We start from the raw sequence: 8,768 nt of genomic DNA, 5'->3' as shown, positions 1-8,768 counted from the left end.
ATTCATGCTTCCCATAGGACACATTGAGAGCTGTATTGATATCAACAGTACTAAAACTCAAAGCATTAAAAAAAGCATCAAAGAATAAAAAGTAATGAGGAACAGAGGGAGGAAGGGGGACAAACGGTGGATGTGAGGCACCTACGGACATTGACCTCATTCCCTCATCAGGTGTGTTATTTCATCATGAACCTCATGTCATCATTACCCTATTTCTGTCGTTTTCACACATCTTCCTTTAGAACGTGTGTGAAGTAGGTTATAAGCTCTGTTTGTTTCTTTCCATCTCTCTTTCTCTAAATTTCATCCCTCCCTCTGAAGCTATTCACATTGAGTTTGTCTAATTACACATGACAGTACAGTACACAATAAGAAATTACGCAGCTCCTCCTTCACCCAGCTCAGACAAAACAAACTCCAAACCCCATTATTCATCTCTAAGCCTTAGTAGTAGTTAAAATATTTCCTACACATAATTACTTTGGTGCTGTGCTAGACACAGTGTTCCTTGGCCTTGAGGTGAATGACCTTTAGAGGTCACAGAACATATATCACCACTGGTCAATCCTGTGCCACACACGCTCCACGACATTGCCATACGGGGATCACATCGTATGATACTCATTCTTATGTAAGCCTTTGGCACAAGGACTAACTTTTATCATTTTGATAGGTTCAATGTTTTCCACCTGAGGTCATATAAGAAAATGATTATAGGTACAGAAAGCCTAATAAGGTAGTGTTATATTAGTTTATGATTACAAATTGCGTGTAAGTTCTGCACTTTGGATGTGGAAAAAATTGTGTTAATACTTTTGCATAAAGGGGGAAATTAGTTCTAAACATGCACCTGCATGAACAAGTGCAGTGTTGATATGCTTTTACATATCTGAGGTACAAGGCCACAGTAGTGATATTCCTTCTCAAGTCTATCACTGTTTGTCCATGGGGGGCGATAGAGAGCTGTAAAACTATCACTCCTTGAAGAACAAACCTTCAGGAGAAAATGTTTTGGCCTGAGCACACATCAAACTGAATGGCTTCAAAACAGAACACAAAGAACTGTAAAAATTTATAATAACGGAAGTATTTATGACTTGCTTATAGTAGCTGCATGAATTATTATTTTTATTTTATTTTTTACAAAAAAGTGTATTTGGTTGTTGTGCTTCTGTTTTCTTTATTTCAAGGTAAAGGGGTAGGACAAAATAACAGAAAGCCAATATATTAGTATCAATGACCCCCAGCTACAGAACAATCCTTCATGGAATTCCGTCGTACAAATCCTGTGTATCGTGAGATATTGAACTACTATGCAATAAGAAAAGCCTGTAGTTCCTGGATGGATGGAGGATGTGAAATTCTACTTAGCTCTCTGAGATCCAGCACTCTCTAAGTGACATTTGATTGGAGGAGTTTGACATTATCATGCTGTTTATGAACATGTTTGCATTTGTTTAGAGTTCATATGGGAGCATTATCAACCAGGAATATCAAAACATTGAGAGTGATTGCCCCATAGGATGCACCTGGCTTCAAACTTCTTGACAGTTATAAAAACATGCATTGAACCCAATGTCTCCAGCAAGATGGTTGCCTATAGATTTATAGAACACCCAGCATTTCCTGTTAGGTCAACTCAGGAAAGAAAACTGCATTTGTCTAACCATTTTTGAGGTCTTTGAGCAGTGAAAAATGGCTGTGGTCTTATATCATCTTCTGGCTGAAAAAAGGGCCACATATCAAACGTTAAACAGCAAAAAAAATGTTTTGGCTGGAACTCAATGCAATACACAGAACAGCAAGATCAAGTTGTTTCTACTGTCAATCTCCAAAATCCTGAGGTCAACGTGAGGAAACAGTAACCCTTTCACAGGATACCCTTAAAATCTAGAATAAACTCATTGTTCACATATTTGCCTCCTTTGTGCATGACCAAATCAACAGAATCTCTCAGAGTATTAGATCCTTCAATATTTCATAATCTCTTTTCATCTCCATAATCTGATTAACTTTAAACAGCATTAATTAAATATTATGACAGAGGCAGAAATGAAGCCAGAGTGTAATGCTCTGCTGAAGCAGGTTCCCCGTCAGGATCTTGCTCGAGAGCCTATCTACTTCGAGTGTAACTAAATGAGCCAATGCACATTGGCATGCGATAATTGCACCAGCTGCTGTGCATCGCGGCGCGAGCATATAATGAGCGGCAGGTGAATCGCATCCTTGTCTTTCGCTTCGGAGCCAGACGGTGTAAGCTTTTCCTGTCTCCTGCAAGATCTACTGTGTGTGTCTTCGAGTCTCTGCGAGAAGAATCTCTGTTTCCTGGTGTTGGTGTGATGGTGCGGACAGTGGTGGTCGCGATCTCTCCTGTCTATCCACGGTTTTGAGCAAACAGCTGTTTTCACAGCTTTGTTGGTTGATCTCTCCTGTGTATCCCCGGTTTAGAGCAAACAAGCAGCAGCCTCCACCCAGGCAGCAGGCGGCCGGCCGCAAGAGGAGCTCCAAGCCCGTCCAAGCCCCCGCCAAATCTGGTGGCAAGCATAAGGGCAAGCAGCCCTGAGATAGGCAACCCAGCAATGGAGGAATTTGCTCTCCGGGAGATGGTGACCGCACCTCTCCCTCCCCTGGAGGAGGGCCAGGGGGAGAATCTTTTGTTTCAGTTTGTTTCTGTTCCCACTTTTTCAATAAAATTGCAATTTCTTCCATCTCTGGGTCACAAGAGGGCACAGATGGCAGTGAGCGACACTTCCATACCTTGCCACTCCCATGCCCCTCTACAATTCGCCAGCGGGCAGCAGTGTGCACTCCAGGTAAGTGCTGCATGGCACACTCAGACTCCGTTCCGGGCCGCCTCAGTGCCTCCTGAGCCAAGTCCCTCCTGTGTCACTTCGCCCGGCGCCCACCCAATTTCAGGGGCATCCACTTCACCTCTGTGCGGAGTTGCGATGCCCCTGTCTTTTAGGCAGAGATATATGTCTTACTGGCGAAGGACGCAATCAAGCTGGTCCCTCCAGCCGATTTGAGGACAGGGCTCTACAGCCCCTACTTCATTGTACCCAAGAAAGGCGATGGGTTGGTTTGCAGCGATCGACCTGAAGGACACGTACTTTCATGTCTCGATTCTCCCTCGACACAGACCGTTCCTACGCTTTGCGTTCGAGGGACGGGCATATCAGTACAAAGTCCTACCCTTTGGGCTGTCCCTGTCACCCAACGTCTTCACGAAAGTTGTTCGTGACCATTGTTCCGCTCCTAGAACACGCCGTTCGTATTCTCAACTATCTTAACAACTGGCTGATTCTGGCTCAGTCTTGAGATCAGTTGTGCGAACACAGGGACATGGTGCTCCATCACCTCAGCCTGTTGGGTCTTCGGGTCAACTGGGACAAGAGTAAACTCTCCCCTGTGCAGAGGATCTCTTAACTCAGTACAAAGCTGGACTCGGTCAACCAGACAGCGCGACTTACAGAGGAGCGCGTCCAATCAGTGTTGAACTGCTTGAGTACAATCAAGAGCAGGACAGCGGTCCCACTGAAACTTTTTTCAGAGGCTCCTGGGGCATATGGCATCCGCAGCCACAGTAACGCCACTCGGGTTGCTTCATATGAGACCGCTTCAGCACTGGCTTTATGGCCGAGTCCCGAGATGGGTGTAGCAGAGCGTCATGTACCGGGGGCATGTCACCCCGCTCTGTTGCCAAATTCTCAGCCCGTGGTTGGACCCTTCATTTCTACGGGCCGGTGTTCCCCTGGAACAAGTGTCCAGGCATGCTGTGGTCTTCACGGATGCCTCTGCCACCGGCTGGGGGGCCACGTACAACGGGCATGTAGTTTCAGGTCTGTGGACGGGGCCTCAACTGCATTGGCACATCAATTGCCTCGAGTTGCTCACAGTACTTGCTTTGGGCTGTCTCAAAGGGCCGCTACATGGCAAGCACGTACTGGTCCGTACGGACAGCACTGCGACCGTTGTGTACATCAACCGTCAAGGTGGTCTACGCTGGCATGTCGCAACTGGCCCGCCATCTCCTCCTATGGAGTCAGAAGCATCTGAGGTCGCTTTGTGCCATTCACATCCCTGGCGTGTTCAATCGTGCAGCCGACGAGCTCTCACGACAGCCTACGCTTCCGGGAGAGTCGCGTCTCCATCACCAGGTGGTCCAGCTGACATGGGACTTCTTTGGAGCCGCTTGGATAGATCTGTTTGCATCTCCGGACTCGTCCCATTGCCAGTTGTTTTACTCCCTGACCGAGGGGACCCTCGGCACGGATGCACTGGCACACAGCTAGCCCCGGGGGCCTCCGCAAGTTTGCGTTTCCCCCAGTGAGCCTTCTCGCACAGACACTGTGCAAAGTCGGGGAGGATGAGAAGCAGGTCTTGTTAGTTGCGGCGTGTTGGCCCAACCAGACCTGGTTCCCAGAACTTATGCTCCTCGCGACAGCCCCTTCTTGGCCCATTCCTCTGAGGAAGGACCTGGTTTCTCAGAGACAGGGCACTCTATGGCACCCGCGTCCAGACCTCTGGAAACTCCATGTCTGGTCTCTGGACGGGATGCAGAGGTTCTAGGTGACCTACCCCAGGCGGTGGTAGACACCATCACTTCTGCTAGAGGCGCCTCTATGCACTGAAGTGTAACCTGTTCGTTAAATGGTGTTCTTCCCACCGGGAAGACCCCAGAAGATGTCCAATCAGAGTAGTGCTTTCTTTCCTGCAAGATGGGTTTGGAGCAAAGTCTCCCTCCACCCTTAAAGTGTAGGTTGCCGCTATCGCCGCACATCACGATGCAGTTGAAGGTAAGTAAGCTGAGGGAAAGGCTGTCTCCAAGCAGAGGTTAGCCCACTGGATAGTGGATGATATTGTCTTGGCGTATCAGTCCCAAGACATGCCTTGTCCATTCAGGTTGCGAGCACACTCAACTAGAAATGTTGCTTCCTCCTGGGCACTGGCTCAAGGCCCCTCACTGACAGATATATATAGAGCTGCGGGCTGGGCGACACTTTACACGTTCGCTAGATTCTATAGCCTCTGTGTAAAGCCGGTATCTTCACGTATACTCGCCCCCAATGGCCGGCAGCGCAAAGGATCCGTTCTTAGTGTCGGCTTGTAACGCCACTCCCGCCCCGCTGGGCCGGATACGTGCGTCTATGCTCCAGTAGTGTTCCCCAGAAATGGATAACCCTGTTGAGTTCCTCCATCACCCCTGCGGCAGTCAGACGTTGTGGAGCCAGGCCAACACTCGTATGCATTGTGGAACCTTCTCTGCTTAGAGCTCCCACTTTCTGCCCAACACTGCGGTCAGGCCAGGAGGCTCAAGCGGAGCGCTGGAAGGGCTAGCAGCAGTGGCGTTTTGGTAGATATCCCCATTCGTCAGAATCATTTTTGACGTCCGTAATATTGAGCTGATGAAGGGGAACGTCTCGGTTTACATATGGTAACCCTCGTTCCCAGAGGAGGGAATGGAGACGTACGTCCCCTCACCACAGTTGCTGAGCTTCCACTGTACGGCCGAGTCACAAGTCCGGCTCCTCAGCGGAAAAACAAGGATGCAATGCACCTGCTGCTCATCATATGCTTGTGCCGTGATGCACAGCAGCTGGTGCAATTATCGCATGCCAATGTGCATTGGCTCGTTTAGTTACACTCGAAGTAGATAGGCTCTCGAGTGAGATCCCCATTCGTCAGAATCACTTCTGACGTACATCTCCGTTCCCTTCTCGGGGAACGAGGGTTACCATACGTAACTGAGATGTTCTCTGATACAAGGGTTTAGAGGTGTTATCACTAGCATGGATTCAAGATAAAATCCTGACCCCTAAAGGCCAATTCACAACGTGAACAATCACTTCTCTTCTCAGACATTCCACGACCCGAAAAACGGCAATTAAACATTCACAAGAACAAGTGCCAACCAACACAGACAGGGGTAACACACTAATCCGACAAAACCACACTAATCCGAAGTGTCTGTTGCCGTTATTTTCTGCTGTAAAATTCTGAAATGTACAGTATTGATGTAATACAATGAAATTACAACATAGGCTTCTTTGAATCAAAGCAAAACTATTTAGCTACAAAAAAGAAAAGAAAAAAATACAGTAAAACTTCAACTGCAGTGTTCCTCAACTGCAGTGTTCCCCATCTGGCTTACTGTAAAGAGTATAACAACGGATTGATAACTGACCTTCTATATTTCAGTCAACCCTTTCTCATGGATTCAGACACAGGTTCTCATTACAAGAGGCTACATACAGATCAAAAACATAAACATGTCTCCATGTCAAATCTAAAACATGAACGTGGGACTATAGACACAGTGGGTCTCATTCATGAAACATTCGTAAATATACGAGTAAATATGTGAGTGATTTGTGCGCAAAGAGACCTTCCCAAAAGCTCTTCTCCTGATTCACAAATACTTCGTAAACGTCAGATGTGATAGTGAAATGTGTGTCTGTGTTAATGAATTCCAATCAGTCGTTAATGGGACGCGCATGCACGCCCATTAAATCCGACTGACAACTATGGGCATCATATTATGACACCAAACGAAGGATTTCAACATGTCTTCTCAAAAGCGAATGGTTCGACATGTAACCCCGTGAAATAAACCCGATTAAGGTGAATTAAAATGCAGCCTTAAATGAGCAAAACATTCGGATGTTAAACGCACTATTTACGCGTGGCTGGTAGCAGGTGTAGATTTATTTCGTACCAACTAACATTTGGAAAATACGAACATTTTAGGGCGCTTTCACACTGGCAGTTTAGTGCGGACCGGGGCACGGTTCGCATGAAAAATCGCTAATGTGAACGCTGTCATCGGACCCGGGTGCGCACTAGAGTACCGAACCCGAGACTACCTGGAGGAGGTGGTCTGAGCTCGGTTGCTCCCGAACCGTGGCGCGGTTCGCGTTAATGTGCAAGCAACACGGACTCGGGTGCGCGCTTGTTCAGGAAGTATAGTATCCCGCGCATGCGTATCACTGTCGATATCATTGTTTCCTCACACACGACAACCATGAGTGGCAGGGGAACGTTGTGGGACACTGAAGAGGTGATGTCTCTCACTATGTTGTGCATAATAGCACCAAAAAAACAGACAAATTCAGCTATGCTCAGTCGAGTTGTATTATCCATGCATTTTCCGTGTGCGTTTGCGATGACGTAAGATCACTGCAAACGCACCTGGGTTCGATACAACTAATTGAGTGTGAAACCAGACCAACGCTGCGGGGGGCGCCGGGAACGAGCGCACTCGGGTTCGGACCGCAGCAAACGAACCCAGTGGAAAACGCCCTTAATGAATCCGAAAATTTACGCCAGAACCACTTTACACACGATTTACACAAAAATTCGTTCTGCTCGTGTTTCATGAATGAGACCCAATGTATGAAAATGAATGATGATGAAATATTACATCCATTGATAATGTAGATCAACTGGTTGATGATCCACAATAATTGGTGTCAATGGATCTTGTTATCCTTAAACTTTCATAATATTGTTAAAACTATGTATTAAGAGTAATGCAACATTTACTTATTATTTTGATCAGTTGTTTCAATTACATCATCTGATATTAGTGACAAAGTGATTGTAAAAAAAGAACTATAATATTTCAATTATTTGCCTTTATTTTAATTTTCATATTGCTTTTACCCAAAACATCATGGACATTATGAAAATCTATGAACCATAACATGTATTCTGAGATCAGTTTCATCAGCACATAAGCACACAGAAAGAAAAGTGGAACCATTTTGTCTCGTTTTAAATATCTTGTTTCCATTTTGCTGAATTTACAAAAAAGCCGTTATGCAAGTCTTATTTCTTCTTGAGGGGCCTGAATGGGAAAGAAGACATTCTTAACTAAAATCTCTCCTCTCAAGTCCTGTCCGCCAGATGATGTTGCTATCAGTTCAGCAGGTGTGATACACACACACACACACACACACACACACACACACACACACACACTTGTTTTTATATCAATATGCAGACTTCCAATAGACATAATGTTTTTTATACTGTACAAACCCCCTTTTTGTAATGTTTATTTTTAAGAGAGTATACAGCTGGCTAAACTGATATGCCACCTTTTCCCAAACCTTTCTTCCTGATGAAGTTTATACATAAACAGCCAGTTAAACATTGACTCATAGAGCCCTTTAAAAACTATGGGTCTCATTCATGAAACACGAACAGAACGAATTTTTGTGTGTAAATCGTGTGTAAAGTGGTTCTGGCGTAAATTTTCGGATTCATTCAAATGTTCCTATTTTCCAAATGTTAGTTGGTACGAAAGAAACCTACACCTGCTCCCAGCCACGCGTAAATAGTGCGTTTAACATCCGAACGTTTTGCTCATTAATAAGGCTGCCTTTTAATTCACCTCAATCGGGTACATATTTACACAGCATTTTGTAAAAATATTATAGTAGCCTAATTACATACGGTTTTTCTTTTTACTTTTATTACGAGAGCCAGTAATAGCATCTGCAAACGGAACACAAGTCCGCAAGTCTTTTTTTTCTTTTTTTTTCTTTTTTTTCTTCTTTTTTTTTAAGCTTTTTTTTTTCTTTTTTTTTTTACAAGTCCGCAAGTCACAAGTGTTGCAGTCAAGCTTCATGTCGAACCATTTTCTTTTCACTTCTGGGACTGTTCGATTAACAGATGAAACTCCATTAACTGCATCTGCCAAGCATTTTTACCTAAAGAATTTAGGTAAAAGCATTATACCTATGACCTGATACGCCACCATGTAC

This window comes from Leuciscus leuciscus (assembly GCF_965113295.1).
Source record: "Leuciscus leuciscus genome assembly, chromosome: 2".
Lineage (NCBI taxonomy): Eukaryota > Metazoa > Chordata > Actinopteri > Cypriniformes > Leuciscidae > Leuciscus > Leuciscus leuciscus.
Note: the sequence above shows the minus strand (reverse complement) of the source record.